Here is an 18,112-nt window from a genome sequence, read left to right on the forward strand (position 1 = left end):
AAAATAAATGAAGATGTATAACAATGAAAAACAACCCTTTCAAATATAAACTGGTGTCTGCTACCTGGGCAAGCAGATCACGACTTGGCAAGGTACCCGCCCAGGCCTGCGGTTTGGCCGCAAGGTAACAAGCGGGCGGGGCACCCTTGAGCATCAGGAGGTACTGCCTGCGGAGGAGAGGGGGGGAGAACCCCAGGTTGTTGGGCGGAGGGGGAGGGGAAACCCCAGGTTGTGGGGCGCAAAGGCGTTGCCTCTGCCCGCCCCCTGTCTCCGAGGCGCGTGCTCCTCCCATTGGTGCGCAGCAGTGACGCGGCGGGTGGGCGGGGGCTGCCAGGTCGGTGGGCGGGCGGGCGGGCGCGCGGCTGATAAAACCAGGCTCGGATCTCGCCCGCCTGCCACTCTCCATTCAGTCTGCACGGGCGGGTGTGTGCCGGTCACGCGCGGGCGGGCGGGCACGGCCACCAGCTTTGGCTATCGCCAATCCTCCTCCAGCTCCCCTGTGCCTCCTTCCTTGTCTCGGCGCAGCCAGCCGAAATCCTGCCTGCCTCCCGCTGCCCACCGGCTGGTGAGTGCCCTGCCCCGACACTGCAGTGCAGCTCCTGGGTCTGAGTCATCTTGGAGGGGACCCCGGGGCAGCATGGGGCTGTGGAAGGGCGGCACGGGACGCTACGCGGATGTGCTGGTATCTTCCGCGTGGCATGGGCAGGGCAGCCCGGCACTGTGGGCCGGTGCCCATGCGGAGTCCATTTTGGTTCCCTAAGGCGCGGTGTAGTGTATGATGCAACACCAAGTGAGGGAGCGTGGGCCACCTGATGTCACGGGACAGCACCTGGATGCGCCGGTGGTCTACGAGTAGGGCTGGGAGCGGCCACAGGGTTGGCCGGATCATCCAGGGATTCTTCCGTACATGGCGCGGGGCACAACACCCCGCCCCGCCACGAGGTCCGCGGTGTGTCATCCATCCTGCAGCGCCAACTCGCCCAGGGTCCCTGAGGGTGGGCCCACGGCAGGTGGCCAGCTGCAGACAGCTGGCCCTGGCGCCCACCTCTCTACTCCAGACCCCCGGACGCACCCTGGCCTGCCCACACCCCTTACCGAGGGCCCCAGGGGTTTTTTTTGGTTTATTTTCTTTTTTCTTTCGGGGAAATCTTGGTTAGGTGGAGTTCCCTGTCATTTGACTTGGCCAGAAAAGGCCGAGTTCTTCAAGCATCCTGAGTTTGAGCGGGAGGAAGTTCTTCCGGCTACGTAGCCACCACGTCTTCCCGGCATGTTCTTGACTGCGTAGTAGAAACTTCCCAGGCGGTCAGCGGGTCAGGCAGCCCTTTCCAGAGCCTGTGTGTGTGCGGAGCAGGTGTACTGAGGTAGTCCTGCGGCTGCTCCAGCTCCTACCCCTGCTTAGTGGGTGTGGGAATCAGCCGCGAGGCCTGGTTCCCTAATAAGAGCAGGACAACCAGACATGTGCCTCCTGGAAGAAAACCATGCATGGTCAGGCTCTCATGTGGAAGTAACATTGGATTTATTTCAGATTTAGTTACAAGAGGAGAGGGTTGGGGTTTCAGCCTAGGTGTATGTCCCTAAAATGTGCTCTTAAAAATTTTGTCTAGTACAACTGCATATGTTGGTCTCTGGCTGAATTTCCTAATTGTGTTTAATATAAATTACAATTTATTTACAATTGGTCTTAACATTTCTTGCCTTTTATGTTTGGTTCAGCTAATAGGAAACTGTGGTACAGTTATTCCCCTGATAATTTTAGTTGGTCTCAGTGCAAATTGTTATTTTTAAATGAATACACCCTTCTGCATTTGAAACAAAGGGTCTGGGTCTGGCCAGTAGCTCAGTTGGTTAGAGTCATTCTAATATGCCAGGTTGTGGGTTTGATCCCTGGTCAGGGCACATACCAGAATCAACCAATGAATTCATAAATAAGTGAACAACAAATTGATGTTTCTTTCTCTCTCTCCCCTTTTCTCTTTCTCTAAAAATCAATCAATAAAAACAGGGGGAAAAAAAAAACAAACCAAAGGTCTTTTTTAAGTCACACAATCAGAATAGAATTTAGGGGATAAACTGAACAATGGTTTAAAATAGTTTTTAAAGTTTAGTAGCACATTAAGGTTATGTTTAATTACTATACATAAAATTGAAAGGACGTCAAAGGAATTTGACTAAGCAAACAGGATAAGACTTAGCAGAGATCAGAAATGTAGTCATTTGTTTGAACCTGGATTTGAGCTACATGGGTGCTCTTTGGTATTATAATTATTTGCTTTAGAGGGAAAATAAAGTCATGAAGGACAAAATTGCTGACCTAACTATCTTGAATTCTAATTACATTTGGTAGGTTTCATTCCTTGATAGGATTACATTTATGTTTTATTGATTGTTTTAGTCTAGGTTCTTTCTACTAAGGGCAGTAAAAATATGTAATGATGTTGGAGGGCTCAGCATTATTCATAATTGAATTAATCCCTGTCATGAGCAAGGGAGCTTCCCTGAAAGGAGTCTCAGAGGCTATGAGGACTTTGCGTTTACTTTGAGTGAGGGTGGGGAACCATTGGAGGCTTTCTTGATGACTTCCAACTCTGTGTAGAAAAGAGATGAGGAGGAGAGGCAGACATGGAAGCAGGGAGTTCATTTCAGAGACTTGTAACTAATTCTGGTGTGAAACCTTAGTCTGGTCTATTTCTGAACAGAGGAGAGTGACCATAAGTAATTTTGGTGAGAGATGAAGGCAGCTTGAACTGGAGTAGTCATGTGAGGAGATTGAATTTTGCTCCCCTATAAATTTTATTTGTATTATTTTTATTTTATTTTATTTATTTATTTTAAGTGAGAGGAGAGGAGCTAGACAGATTCCTGCACACACCCCCATCGGGATCCACCTAGCATCCCCATCTGGGGCTGATGCTCTGCCCATCTGAGGCCGTGCTCTTTACTGAGTTGCTTTTCGTGCGTCAGGTAGATACTCCATGGAGCCATCCTCAGTGTCCGGGGCTGATGTGCTCGAAATGATTGAGCCATGGCTGTGGAAGGGGAAGGGGGGGGAGAGATAGAGAGAGGGAGGGAAAGGAGAGGGGTGGAGAAGCAGATGGTCACTTCCCCTGTGTGCCCTGACTGGTAATCAAACCTGGCACTTCTAGGCCCTGGCCGGTTGGCTCAGCGGTAGAGCGTCGGCCTGGCGTGCGGGGGACCCGGGTTCGATTCCCGGCCAGGGCACATAGGAGAAGCGCCCATTTGCTTCTCCACCCCCCCCTTCCTTCCTCTCTGTCTCTCTCTTCCCCTCCCGCAGCCAAGGCTCCATTGGAGCAGGGATGGCCCGGGCGCTGGGGATGGCTCATTGGCCTCTGCCCCAGGCGCTAGAGGCTCTGGTCACGGCAGAGCGACCCCCCGGAGGGGCAGAGCATCGCCCCCTGGTGGGCAGGGCATCGCCCCTGGTGGGCGTGCCGGGTGGATCCTGGTCGGGCGCATGCGGGAGTCTGACTGTCTCTCCCCGTTTCCAGCTTCAGAAAAATACAAAAAAAAGAAAAAAAAAAAACAAAACTGGCGCTTCTACACACCAAGTTGATGCTCTACCACTGAGCCAACTGGCCATTCAACAAGATTGGCCAGTGTAATCTGTGTGAGGTTTGTGAATGAGGTCCACTGTGATTCCAGGAGACGTAGAGTTGCCACATGAGTGAGATGGGAGAGGCTGAGGAAAGAGCCAGCAAAGAAGGACTGAAGTCATAACTGCCACTTCCATCTTCAAGGGACAGTGCTGAAGGAGATCTGCCCTCTTGGGGGCTTTCCTATGTTTGTGACTGCCTGGTAGCCACTTAACCTCAGATCGGTGGCATCTTTCTTTTTACCTAGCTTTCATGCCTTCTCATACCTGACCGGAGGTTCTCCCAGTGCCTGCAGCCTCCCTCTGCTCCCCTGCCACCCTTTAGTGGATACCTTGGCTGTGGGTTTGTCCTGTTGTCAGGATGGAGACTCTCTGCCACTTGGATTCCAAAGTCACAGAGCGTGCCTGCTTTTTCTTTCCTGGCCTTCGGAACACCTACCTTGCAGGGCTTTTGTTGGCCGTAGGCAATGGGCGTTGGATCCCAGGCCGAGGTTCCATCCACCTTGAGGTGTTAGGTGTCTTCTAGTCAAGGAATATGGTACTAGAATCTTCAGTGGCAGACTGTTAGCCTTGTAAACTATAGGGACTCTCTCTTTCTCCGTATTCACTGCCCCTGCCCAACCTGTACCTCAACTCCAAAGCAGCTTTGAAAATAACTATCCCTGCAGTTCAAAGGGAGTCATAATTTATCACGGACGAGTTAATGTGTTTGCAGCCTGGGAATCTGCTAGAAGGACAAGCAGCAAGTTGTTTAAACGATTTGGTGGACAACTTAAATGTGTTCATTTCACTCTGAAGGCACTCCTTCATAGGCTTGGTGTTGGCCAAGCTGTGGGTGAAGCATTCCTCACGTGTTGTTCAGGATTTGTTCGTCCCCAGAACACAGGCTGTGGAAATGACATTTCTGGACATCAGCACAGACTCTGGCAGAAGGCTCACCCGTTCTGCCACAGCCACTATCCTTCATTTGGTTTCTCCCTAGTTATCGTTATTAACACATGTGCATTTGCTGCAGGGCCTGGAGTTAGAGCGGTGTGGGGAGGGAAGAGGCCTTCACAGCTTTGGGGTGCCTGAGATGAGCTGCTGTGGGACAGGGACGCTTCTAGGAGTTGAGGGCAGGTGGGATCCATGCAGGGGACAGTGCAGCCTTTGGCTCTGCGGCTGTCTTTATGTGCAGCCTCCAGAAAGCTCTTGAGACCTTCTGAGCCTTGTAACCCTGCTCTGTCTGTGGATTGGGAAAGCCTTCCCTTGAAGCCTCATAATATATAGTTAGGCAAATGAACAGGAGGTCTGTGGGAATCTGTGGAAGAGTAAAGGGACTAAATACATGTAGATTCCTTTTGTGAAATCTGTTCTTTCTGTTGGCAGTCTATGGATCTGATGGTGGTAACCTGCAGTCCTGTCCAGGGGCGCCTTTGAAGGCTAACGGTGAGGTGGACGTCCGTGACAGTGGAAGCAAGAGCCTCCCTCTCCTGTGCAGGACTGGGTACACTTATGCATTATCTCCCCCTTGTTCCTGCTGGACCTTCTCCTCCCTTTTCTGCAGGGAGGGGATGGGTGGGGTTTTTTTCTTAACATTCCATATTTCCCTGTAGTGCTTTCTTCTTGTGTTTGGGTCAGATGAGGTTCTTGACTGTGAGAACAACCAAATATGTTTCCATTTGTTTAGGAACAGGTCAGCGAGCTCTGCATCGTAGACACCATCAGTGCTGAGTCTGACTGCAGGGAAGTAGCCTCTGGCCTTGCATGGCCGGTCTGAGCTGCTCATGGGGCCGTGCATGCTGCGGTCAGAGGAGATGACATGGGCCTCTCTGCAGGAAGGGCAGGTCCTCGTCAGGGTTTCACTTACAGAATGAATGCGGGTTCTAAGCCATCTCTCAGAGCCACATCAAGTCCTTTCCCGTGTTGTTTGTGTAACAGTTGGCTTCTGGTGCTTTCTTATGGCAGTGAGAGGAGTTGAATGAGCTAGTCCAGGTTACAGACTTACAGCTTCTGGCAAAGATGAGTGCTTGATATAAATGTTAACTATTATCCTGGAAGGATAGCCACGTTGTGTGATTTAGGTGTGGAGAGAAATCAATTTTATAACAACGTTATCTTGCTGTACCATTTTGCCAAGGTATTAAAATGTGGTTCCTCTCCTTGGACGGTGTCTGCATTGCAGGGGTGCTACAGGGCCAAGGTGTTGTGGGGACGTCGGGCCTCTGTTGCATCTGCTGATCCTGGGCCAGGATCTGAGGATATGGCCCTAATTCTTGTACCATTGTTTTCTGAAGACCTGGGGTGCTCTCTTGACGACTGACCTTTCACAGTTGAGGTCAGGAGGGCATTCTGTGGCCTTTTGCCACAATGGGGAAGGAGAACACTGAGGATTAACCACAGTCTCTGGGGCTGTGTTGGCTTTGACTGCCTGGATGACATTGAAGCCATTCTCTCTGTGGAACCAGGCGCCTCCCTTGGAATGGGAGGCAGGTTCTTTTGGGTCTCAGATCTGCACAAGAGCTGGGTATCTCAAAGCTCTGGAAAGCAGAGCTCACAGCCCCATTCTTAGAGCTTGCCTGGGTATGTGTGCAAAAGGGTGTTCACGGGTTCCTAGGTTTCAGCATAGGAACCTGAGGAGGCTCCCCCCACACCCCTTGTCGTTTCTGAGTCAGTCCTGGGGTGCAGGGGCTGGCTGCTCTGCTGCTGGAGAGCACCCTGCTTTCCCTCTCTGTCCAGATTTCTCTGAGTCTGAATGCAGGTATTTCTTCCGTAAGCCCCCGTAGCAGAGCCCTAGGTACAGCTGGCACTAGTGTCCCTGGGACAGCAGTGCTGGGCAGTGGCTGGAGCCGGAGCTGGCATGTGTGACAGAGGCTGGGCTGCATACTTTCTGGGTCAGTAGCTTGACTGCATATCCCCAGAGTCAGGTTGGATGGGGCACCCTGCCCAGGTTGCAGAGGAATTCTGTTCCATTGTCTACACCTAGTCACCTGCATGTGCAGACAGCAGGGGGTTTGTGGGAATTGGACTCTATTTACAGTCTATTCCAGACTATACTCTTTCCTGTCCCCGCCTCTACCTTGCTGATCGCTGTCCTGTTGGGAAGTGGGGAAGGGCCTACTTGCTTGGAAAAACACTTCTTTGACACCCTCAGAGCACCTGGCCATGTGTCCGGGTGCAGCTTAGGTGCTGGCAGTTGAGTGGGAAAAACCCCCCATCCCTTCCTTCCTTTCTTATATTTTCCTTTCCTCTTTCAACTTTCAATTTTTTTTTTCTTTTACTTTCATTAGCATTTATTTTATGCTGAATTTATTCCAGGGCCACATGTTTTTGTTTCTTCAACATCCTCTTCTGGTTTAGGAAAGATCTGTTCTTTTTCAGTAAGATCGTCTCCATATGGGAGAGAGAGCTCACATTGGGGTTCATCTGTCCACGAGCTCTGTAACTTCTGTGTTGCATCTTGGGAGCTTTGTTCACTTGGATGTGCTCAATGACCAGCTGAGTCTACATCTAAACCCTTAAGTTCAGCATTGCTCTCTGCATTTTTAAGCTTCTGCAGGAAAAAATCAGCACTCTTTTTGGGCCACCGACCCTGTGTCCAGCTTCACTGTTTGGCCTGTGCACCCCTACCAACTCTACCATTGTAATGACAGCATGGCACACAATGCTTCTATAAAGTAACATCCCTCAAATACTTGGTGGCTTATTGAATATGCACACACTTGATGGCCTGGGCAGTTTCACAAGTGTTCTTAAAGTGAACACAGAGAGTTGAACGTCTTACTTTGCATGATTTTGTGGGGTGTTCTGGATCAAGTAAACAGTGAACTTTTTTCAGAGGCCACCTCACGCTGCTTACGGAAAGGACTCCTTCAACTTTCTTTTGAATAATATTTCAGACTGAAACATTGTAGGCATAGTACAAGGAATTCCTATGGAACCTTTTCTTAAATTTACCAGTTTTCCACAGTTTGCTCCCTCCGTACTTTGTTTCTGTTGACCAATCGATTGATCTATGTACACACATGCATGTGTTTTTTTCCTGAACCATTTGAAGGTAAGCTGAAGATGTCATGCCCTTTCATTTACCCTGAAAACTTCCGTGTGTCACTCTTAAGAGTAAGGATGCTCTCCTACTTAACCATAGCACAGTATCAAAGTCAGGAAATTTAACATCGAGTCACACTGTTACCTAGCCCAGAGTCCACATTCAATTTTCAGTTGTCCGAATATGTCATTTGCTACAGGAAATAATATGTATAATATTTGTATTTTGCAGGAGTAGATCTTTCTAAGAAATGAACTTAGGTCTAATTTTCTATCTCAAAAACTTTCTTAAGAAAATACTTTCTAAAACTTAGAATGCTCATTGTGAAAAATTTGGAAAGTACAGAAAAGTGAAAGAAGGAAAGTAAACCACCCACAATTTCGGCACAAAGACTGAGTGCTGTGCCAGGTGGATGGCTTGTGAAAGGTGCTAGAAGACTCCAGCCCAGGGGTGACCTGTGCCCACACGCCCGGCAGCAGCCCAGGGCCAGTCTCGGGCTATGGGGAGGAGATGGCTCCTATCTAGAGCCGACCGTCTTCATGCCCTTACCCAATGCTTGGGTAGCTGCCCACCGGAGCAGGTGAATTAAACCACCTAGGGTGGGGGAGGGTAGAAGTCATTATTCAATACACAGGACTTGTTCCAGACCTCAGAAGAAGTGTTGCAGGTCCTCTTGTCAGCTCGATGCCCCTGGCTTCCTGGACTTAGCAGAAAGCAAGGATGGGCGTGGGGCCTTGGTCTGGACTGGAGAAACAGCGCTGGCTCTTGGCAGATATCTCGTGCTTATTTAGTACTACTTTTGTTAACATCCTTGGCCGCCTACCAGTGGGCCAGTGGAGAAAGAAGAGGCGAAATTCTAACTTGTGAATTTTGTTTTTTATTAGTGATTTGTCTGCTCAGAATTTCCTAGGGGAAGGTCTCAGAACTGTGTTTGAAGTGTGGGTCTTCCTGCGCCTTTCATGTGTCAAGGCTGTTCCCTTCGTCATCACCTGCAGTAACTGAGGGGCTTCGCTTCTTCCTGGACTGGAAGGGGTCTTCTCAGAGTAAGTCTGGTTTTGAGAACAATTTTGCCCTTTGAAGCTGCTATTGTGTTGTGTGTGGCTCCTTGTTGCCTGTACCTCAGTTTCCCTGAGCTGGGAATGTACATTGTGTGTGAGAAGGGACCTCTGAAGGTCATGATCAAAGCCTGAAATATTTTCCCATGTGTTTGTTATTTCTTCCCCTGCACCAGAGCCTCCCTTTGGAGGAGCTAGCCCTGAGGGTGAGTGCGGTGGGCCGCAGCCCAGGCCTTGCACACCCCGCTGGGGCCGCGGAACTGCTAACCAGGACCGGCCAGGGTGGCAGGGCAGCTCTTCAAAGAAAGCTTTTGAAGTGCAAACATTTCCTTTCCTGAAAAGAAGGGAAATTGAAATTGTTCTGTGCAGACAATGTTCTCTTACATCAAAGAGGCAGTGGGATTATATAGGGCGATGAGCAGATCAGACCGTACTGCGGCACAGCAAAGATGCGGCTGTTGCTGTCCAGTGCCCGCAGTGTGAGTCGGTGAGTTATATTTTCCATGTTTGTTTGTTTATATTGAGGTCCAAAATCTAGGTCTAGCATGTTATATTTAACTGACTCTCTTTTGTATTTTTATCTTGTAAGTTCTTTTGGGAAATTATGACACCATCCATGATGTCATAATTTTATTGGTAGCCAATAAAAATGGCATTTTCAAAGGACATTTGATCATTTGGGAAAAGCTTTACTGTTGTAAAAGTAAAAAAAATCTATCTGTAATTTTTCATATTGAGTATTATCTTAGTGAGATATATGTATTTGCACAGAAAGAACATGCTGTTGAGTTGGACTTAGTTTTGTTCACTGCTTATGTACGCTGCTCCTAAAATAGTGCCAACAAATATTTGCTGAATGAATATTTTCATAATTAGTAGAGTAACAAGATATTTTGAAGGAGGACTGTCTCTGAGCTAAATAGTAACATTATGGCAGGTGGAAAGAACCAGAAGTTATTTTACATTTCTATTGTAATTCTGCCCTGGCATCTCACTCTGGGGTTTATTTCTTGGTACAAATGTGTATCCTGCTTTGTGTTTTGCTATGAATCATTTTGTGAATCAATGACTCTGACATTTCTGCTTTTTTTTTTTTCAAGTGAGAGGAAGGGAGATAGTGAGATAGTGAGACAGTTCCCACATGTGCCCAGACTGGGATCCACCTGGCAATCCCATTTTAGGCTGATGCTTGAATTAATCAAGCTATTTATACTGCCTGAGGTTGATGTGCTGGGACCAGCAAAGATCCTCAGTGCCAGGGACTGATGTTCGAACCGGTTGAGCCATTGGTTGCAGGAGGGGCAGAGGAGAGAAGGGGCAGAGGAACAGGGAGAGAAGCAGATGGTCACTTCTCCTATGTGCCCTGACCAGGAAATTGAACCTGGAATGTCCATACGCCAGGCCGATGCTCTATCCACTGAGCCAAGCAGCCAGGGGCTCTGTTTTTATTATAATTTGGTCTGTTGAAATCAGAAGGTCAGAATGTTAAGAAGTTTCCCCTGGGTTGGTTACTAGGCTCTTTTGCAGATGGGGAGAAATAACTTCTCATGTACTCTGCAACTCATGTGCCATTGGACAGGCTTCCTGTTCTTGTGAGAACTTTTGCCTGATTTGCCCGGGATTTTTCATCTTTGGGCATCAGTGCTGTTAGGTTATATTGGCTACAACTGTCTCGATTTCTAATGTATGAAGCTCTTAGCCTCTCAGATCTAACCTACATTGTGGCTTGGTTTTGGAAATGGCCCTGGTTTTTGACTTTGTGCCAGGAGGGTGAATGTTGCTGCTGCCTTACTTGTCCTTGGTGAGGTCACTTCATGGCTCCTCAGAAGGACACAGGCACTCAGGTCTTAGAGCCTGAGCAGCAGTCTGTCCACTGGGCCGCCAGCAAGGGTTCTGGAAGCCCGCTCTTCAGGAAGCCTTGCTTTGGGCTGTGTGTGGGCGGCTCCACTTGGGTTTCCCGAGGGTGGTGGCTTTTAGACTTCTTTGGCCACAATCTTGAGAGATACATTTACACTGATTAAGCACAGACAGAGACATCATGTTTCCATAGAGATTCAAAGGAGAGTTTCAGAAAACAGGACTCATTCTTACCTGCAGTGCAGTCTGATCATTTGGGTTCTTTTCCGTTGAGTTATAAAAGCCTTGAGGGGCACTTGCAGTGGCCAACGCTGTGGGCCTGGAGCATGCTGGTCTGTGTATCCGCCTGCCCCCACGGTGCTGTCCTAGGGTCAGGTTTGCTGTGTGAGGGTGGGGATAATTCTCTGTCCAGACCAGTTTGGACAAAGATTTTCAGAAGGGTGTAGATTTCTTTTTGTGGTGATTTAGAATTTTTGGTGGGAGGTGGCCATTAATTATTCTTTGTGGTGGCTTCCAGAAAAGCTTCCAGGGGTGCAGGGGACACCTGTGTGAGTCTGGTGTGGACCATAGCCACCTCCCACACTGCTGTTGCAAAGGTGGCCTGGTCAGGCTGCTTGGGAGTATTCAGAAAGGAGACAAATGCTTGTTAATTTCAGCACTGACCCCCCCTTTTTTTTAGTCTCTTTCACTCACTGTGACTGTTGGATAAACAAATTTTTTTTAGGTTTGCTTGCTTGTATTGGGGCAGTGCTTATATATAGTCGATGGAAGGCTGAGGGTGCTTGCCCTCAGGGCAGCAGATTGCAAATTGTAGACTGCCTGTAGCTGCAGTGGAGAGGGGTGATTGTTTGCTATTGTTTGCTGGAGAAAGCGGTCCCCCCCACCAGCCTGTTTTTGTGGAAGAGTGTGTGTGTGGGGGATGCAGAGGGTTGGGGAGCCCCACTGAGGCTGGTGGGGTCTGTATGTCTGGGACAGTCCAGAGAATGAGTCGGGGACTTTGGGAGCCCTGAGTGAGAGGAAAGTGGTCTTCCCTGCCTGTTTGCTCGTCCACTGTTATGAGACTTTAATAAATGGAATGGACCACCACTTTCTGATTCCACAGTTCCTTTCCCATCTGCCTGGATCCAGTGGGAACTGCATGGCCACCGCGGCAGCCACTGCCCGGCAGTGACTTAGAGAGAGCTGGTGTGAGAGGGGAGCCTGAGCTTGTTCGTGCAGCGTGAGAGGTCTGTGGGAGGGAAAGGCCGAAAGGTACCCTCACAGAAGTAGTAACTGGTGGACTATAAAGTCTTTTCTGATTGAAGTTGAACAGAGTATTTAAAACTTAATATTAGAAATACCAACCATACCATTAAGTAGTTCTTTTAGAAAAGTTCAGTAGATTTTACATAAATTTAAATACTGCTTGAGAAATTTTCAATGGATTTTTTTTTCTTAGAAAACAAATACTCATTAACAAGTCTGTGTGTGTAATTCTTTAAATAATTATAAATAGAGGGAATTGAATCTACAGAGCCAGAGCACAGGGACACACTGACTAGAATCAGATCAGTTGCCTCTTATTGAAACAGTATACAAATCTCTGTCTTTGTTTATTGTAAACTCCTTTATTTGCTATACTACTTCTCAGTAAAAATAAATTTATTGAAAGAATTCAGAGTACTTAATTTATAGTCTCTTAAAAATGTATCTCTTTTTTTTTCTTTTTTATTTTTATTTTATTTATTCATTTTTTTAGAGAGGAGAGAGAGACAGAGAGGGAGAGAGAGGAGAGAGAGAGAGAGAGAGAAGGGGGAGGAGCTGGAAGCATCAACTCCCATATATGCCTTGACCAGGCAAGCCCAGGGTTTCGAACCGGCAACTTCAGCATTTCCAGGTCGACGCTTTATCCACTGCACCACCACAGGTCAGGCAAAAATGTATCTCTTAAGTTACAAATATCACCACCACTGTTAGTATTTGAAGGATTCTTCCAGAACTTGATTTTATACTGTTATTGTTATAAAGTAATCCAGCGAATTAAATAGAGACACCAAGGTAGGTTATAGAAGAAATTTTAGGAGGAGCTTTATTATTAAACCGGCAACATGTACGAGACATAATCCCAAATCATGCAGCCTGGATCACACATGGTACTGAGGCTGCTTTTATACTGGTTGGGGAAAGGGAGGGGGAGCATGGTACAAAAGTCATTTACTAACAAGCTTATTGAGTTTTTGCTGTCTTGTTACAACGTTCACCTATAGGATCTATCAAAAGAAAAAAACATTCCTATACACTAAGACCATAAGATAACACAGTAGTGATGAATGTTTTACATACCTGACAAAGACATTCCCAAACCTTCTAGGATTTACAGTCTATCCTTGTTGCCACAATTGTGGGAAATGTTTGGTTTAGGATAAGGAGAGAAGCTAAATGAAGTTACTTTTGCTAAGAGTGTTGGGGTTAGCTTAGTAGGAAGTCAAAAGCTAGTCCCCGCTTGCTTAGTTTACAAGTTTTGTACATACAAAGAATTACAAAATGATGATTATTAGAAAGCATATAAAATGTTACAGAATACAGATTTTCATGCAAGAGGGGGCTTGTGATCCCCTTGTCTAGAGGAATAGGTCACTCTCATAACTCCAGGCTGGGAGGAAGAGTCAGGATTAGTGTAGGAATTTTTAATTAAGGTACGTAAACATTGTTTCCTGAAGGCTTTTAAGAAAGGAGAAGAGGAAGGGGTTTTCAGATAGGCTCTATCTTCTTTGCTCTGTCTAGCAAGTGGTGTCAGTCCTCCCAGAGAACTACAGGAAATAGTTAAACTGTGACTAGCTGACTTTGGCCCTGCAAGCTCTTCTTCTTGCATTCTTCTTGTCTTTTCTTCCTCAGAAAGGAGGTGTAAGAGGGCCTGGCTCTTCCTTTTTAAAATATTAATGTTAACAATTTTGCAGTTCCTTGGCATCTTATCACATTATTATGTTAATATTCTGTGAAATAAGGGATAATCTGTCATTGTCATTATATAAGGCATCCCCATAAATTTATAACCTCAAATTTATAGCAGCTAGTTTTTTTTAAGGGCTTTTGTTGGAAGATGTATCTTTCTCCCTAAATGGCAATCTTGGAAGACATTAGGCAATAACTTCCTTAATTCTTAGAGTATTATCTACTGAACTGGGGAGAATGTCTCCCTAATCTGAGTTTGATACAATAAGAATTTGGGAAAATTATCAGATGTCATTCAGGCCTAGTCACTGAAAGACTACCATGGGTCTGTGGTATAGTGAGGCAAAAGCATAGTTTCCATGGTTGATTTTGAGTCAGGGCAGTGCTGGGGGCCATGGCTCGAACATCCTCCATACAAATTTAGGACACTCTTCTGTTAATCTGGCTGCCTACCATTTTGCTTGAGGATCTGCAAGGGAATATTTTTCTGAATCACCCTGGAGAACCTTCGATTTGGTGAGAAATGTATGTGGAGCATCCTGGATTGGCTGGCTCTGACACCCAGCGAGCCCTCAAGGCCCCAGCAGAGGTTTCTTTTTCCAGATATGTGGCTGTGTAGTAAGGGAGCACCATTGGCTCTGGAGAGGCCCTGGGAGAGGGGGGCAGAGGAGCATTCCCTTCATACATAAGTGCCCCAAATATAAATGCATGGATGACTCAGAAATTGTAGTCCTCCTCTTCTGGAATTGCCCTGAGGCTAAACTGTCTGGAGCTAACAGGACTTTATTACTTGTCTGGGCATGGGAAAGGCTCCTGAAACATTCTGTGGCCCAAGGGCCACGTCCCTGCTAGGTCTGGACCTCAGGGAAGGCTGCACGTACACAGGCAAATAAAAAAAGGTAAACTGTATACCAATAAAAAAAGGTAAACTCGGCCCTGGCCGGTTGGCTCAGCGGTAGAGCGCCGGCCTGGCGTGCAGGGACCCGGGTTCGATTCCAGGCCAGGGCACATAGGAGAAGCGCCCATTTGCTTCTCCACCCCACTCCCTCCTTCCTCTCTATCTCTCTCTTCCCCTCCTGCAGCCAAGGCTCCATTGGAGCAAAGATGGCCCGGGCGCTGGGGATGGCTCCTTGGCCTCTGCCCCAGGCGCTAGAGTGGCTCTGGTCACGGCAGAGTGACACCCCAGAGGGGCAGAGCATCCCCCCCTGGTGGGCAGAGCGTCGCCCCTGGTGGGCGTGCCGGGTGAATCCCGGTCGGGCGCATGCGGGAGTCTGTCTGACTGTCTCTCCCCATTTCCAGCTTCAGAAAAATACAAAAAAAAAAAAAAAAAAAAAAAGGTAAACCCAGGGACAAGACTAACCATGTTATATTTTGTTTCTGGAAATGTAGTACGCAAAACAGGAGACATTTCTACTATATAGTGCATCGTGGATGACTTTTGTGATTTATCTCTTCATTATTGCTCTCTTTTTGTCAGTATCTAAAAAGCACATAGAAAGGTGTACACATAGATTAGACAGACGTGGTGATAGAGGCAGGTGTTAAGGGTAGAGAAGAGGATTACAGTGAGCCTGTAAATTTAGTAATTTACACAATGTAATAGAGCCTCTGAATTCTAAAGTCAACTTCAGATACCTCCAGACAACCTAGGCCGGAACATGCACACAAGCCCTGGGGGTCTCCCTGAGGGCCAGAGCGAATTCCTTTCTGGGTGGCACAGTTCTGACCAGCTCCCAGGAGCTCTGGGAGCAGAGGGCACTGTGACACTGCCGGAATCTGGGGAGAATGAGGGAGACTGAGCCACCGTGGCACATTTGTCTGTGTGGCTCCTGTACCGGAGCTGTCGAACTGTGCCTAGTGTAGAGTAGATGCTAAAAGGTAGCTTTTCAACAGAACTGAAACCAGTGAAGCCCTTAGCACCCTTGAGACGGAAGAGGCCTGGGGCCCACGCAGGTCCTCATTTCTGAGTGCCCCTTATCTGCTTGCAGCTGGCTGCTGATAGAAGGTGGTGGGTTAGACTGCAGAAGCGGAGCTCCTACCTGTGGGAGAAGTGATAGCTGAGGCCTTGCTGCAAGGACAGCTATGGAGCAACTGTCCTCTGGATTCTGGAGTAGAGTGGCCAGCCACCCTCTTGTTCTGGGAGGTCTGTGTGCACACCTGCCTACAGCTTTGTGCCTTAGGCGCATTACCTGGGTCAAGATAGGTGTTGAGTAGATGCTGGCTGTAGTTAGGGCTGCTGAGTAAAGACTTCAGCCCCAGCCTTCAGGGTGGTCTCTGCCTTGGGAAACATCCCATTCTTGAGCTTGCACATTCTTGAGCTTGCACATGAGTTGTTCCTGGGCTGATCCAGGAGTAGGTGTGAGTTAACTTGCAAAGTGCTTCTTCCAGAAGGCTGAGGAGAGGGAAGCAGGCCCAGAAGAGGGTGCTGCTTGTCTTCTCTTAGGACATTTTAATGGAAGAGGCAGATGTCAACTTTCTAATTAAGGGGGGATGAGGCATGACAGTGCCAGAGCCAGGGCAGGAGGCAGAGGCTCCAGGGTCCCCTGCTTAGAGGGTCTGAAACCAGGATGTCCCCACATGGAGAGGGAGGGCACATGTTGGGTGGACACTCGAGTTTTTAAGCCTACTTATGGTTTACTTACATTGGGTACTTGAGGAATTTTAGGGGTGGATGGCTAAAGGTAAATGGGTGGGCCCATGTGGGTCCCAGAAGTGCTAGACTCAGCTAATTGGGAGACCTGCCTCTGCCATAGTCAGGGAAGAACTCGGCTGCATTTGAGGTCATTTAGTTGAAAGCTTTGTGCCTGGTCTGTGTATTTGCACTGGGGAATTTAAGGTAAAAGGGAAGGCGGCAAAGCAGACAGTGACCCTGCTTCCCCAAGTGCTCTTCTGCAGGTGCTCTATGGTGTGGAAAAGGACCCTGAAATTTCTTGATCTAAATGGAATTCTTGCACCTTCTCACAGAGGCAAGGACAGGGGAAAAGTAATGGGAACTGAGCTACTATGTTCAGTTGTATGTGACTTTTATTGATGCTGGGTTGTCTGCTTAATTCATATGCTTATTAGAAGGCTTTCTGTTACATGACATAGAAAGATCATAGACATTGTTCTTCAAAATTAGGGACTCGTGATCCCGTCTGTAAAGGCTTGTGAGCCCAGTCGGGAACTTCTGAGGAGAACTTCTGATGGTGGGGTTGGGGCGGGGTGGTGTGGGGGGACTGACCCATGCGCTTCGTTCTGTGCCTGCCTGTGATGACTTTCACATTTTACATCCCATCATAACATTGTTTCTTTGGAAAAAGCATGTTTAATTCATATCACCTGATGCAGAAATGTAGAGGGAAGCTTTTAATCACCTGTTCACACTTCTCAGTGTCTAGAAACTCTGACGTTGTAGGGTAGGCTTGTCTCACCAGGTGTTAAGGTGTGAGCAGTGTGTTGCATGGGTGAAACTTTGTAGTTGGGCCGGTGAATATGCTGCTTATAACACTTGCCTTGGCAGAGAGGAAAATTCATCAGCTAAGGGAACGTGTTTTGATAGTTCTGCAAAGCAGTCAGGTGAGGAAATTAAGACACTTTTAAGGTATGAAAAGATATAAAGGAGAAGGTCGTGCTGTACAGCACATGGACCCCCCCCCCGCCCATGGGTTTTCATGGGTCATCTGAGCAGGAAGAAGGGGACCTGCAGAGTAGGGCTGATTTATGAATGTGATGGGAAGTCACCTGTGGTGAACATGGCTTGATGACAGGTGCCTAGAGCCTAGAGTCCTTTCCCGTTGGGTCCTGGCCCCAAGGTCCTCCTGGGACCCCGCACATTCCCCTCCCTGAGCGCCCCCAGGCTTGCCGTCTCCTCACTTAGACATGGCCTGGGAGTCCACACACCTCCATGCCACCAGCCTAGCCACAGACATTTGTGATCCTGGGTCAGACGGAGTACTTACAGTCACCATTTTTGCTTTTGGACTTGGAAGACATTGTGTTAGGATACTTCCTTTGGGGTTTCCAGCCCTAAGCAGGAAATTGGTGACATTCCATGATTTTGTGTCCACTAAAGAGCTCTGTGTGGTTTTGTGTCCACACCATAAAAATGGACGTTATGTGGGGTTCAGTAATAATCTGATGTAGTAGCAACAGAAAGCCCGGTGTTAGGATGATGGAAAGATTTTGATTGAGCAGGTCACTTTGCCTGGATTAACCCAGAAATGTTGAGCGGGGCTACTGCAATAAGAAATCCCCCCCCCCGTGGGGCGCTCCCAAAGAGCCATGCTGGTCAGAACAGCACGTTTCCCAGTTCCTCTCTGGGCAGAGCGAGCAGCCCTGGACCGGGTCGTTCACAGTCTGGGTGCTCGCCCACAGATGGGGACAAGAACTCCCTCTGGGGCAGCCGCTGGTTGGGAACGGCCCTTGACAGCAGTGCTCTGTTGTATGGGGCAGTTTCTGCTGAAGTTTTGGAAAATATGGACAGGTCCTGAGAAGTTTCAGTCCCAAACTATCTCACCAGGGAGGAAGCTTGTGAGAGGTTAGTTTTCAAAAGGATCAGCCAACCATACAAATCAAAGTATGTACAGGCCCTGCCAAAGGGGAAAAAAGAAAGCAAGCTAGCCTGTGCTACCCCTTCACTGGAATTTAGGGTGA

The 18,112-nt window shown here is 48.0% G+C and overlaps 1 protein-coding gene across 5 annotated transcripts in view; it reads left to right on the forward strand.

The window, feature by feature from the left end:
• Positions 1–349: 349 nt before the first annotated feature.
• The window catches only part of SLC7A1 (solute carrier family 7 member 1), a 60,340-nt gene continuing 42,577 nt past the window's right edge, over positions 350–18,112 (forward strand). For 2 of the 5 annotated variants that reach the window (XM_066258927.1, XM_066258930.1), the window contains exons 1-2: positions 350–565; positions 8,519–8,677. The gene's annotated coding sequence lies outside the window, so the exon portion shown is untranslated. Of the gene's footprint in view, positions 566–8,518; positions 8,678–12,313; positions 12,453–18,112 lie in introns of those variants that run through there. The other 3 variants (XM_066258926.1, XM_066258929.1, XM_066258928.1) reach the window with 2 other exon arrangements.

The sequence above is a fragment of the Saccopteryx bilineata genome, chromosome 2 (assembly GCF_036850765.1).
Source record: "Saccopteryx bilineata isolate mSacBil1 chromosome 2, mSacBil1_pri_phased_curated, whole genome shotgun sequence".
NCBI lineage: Eukaryota > Metazoa > Chordata > Mammalia > Chiroptera > Emballonuridae > Saccopteryx > Saccopteryx bilineata.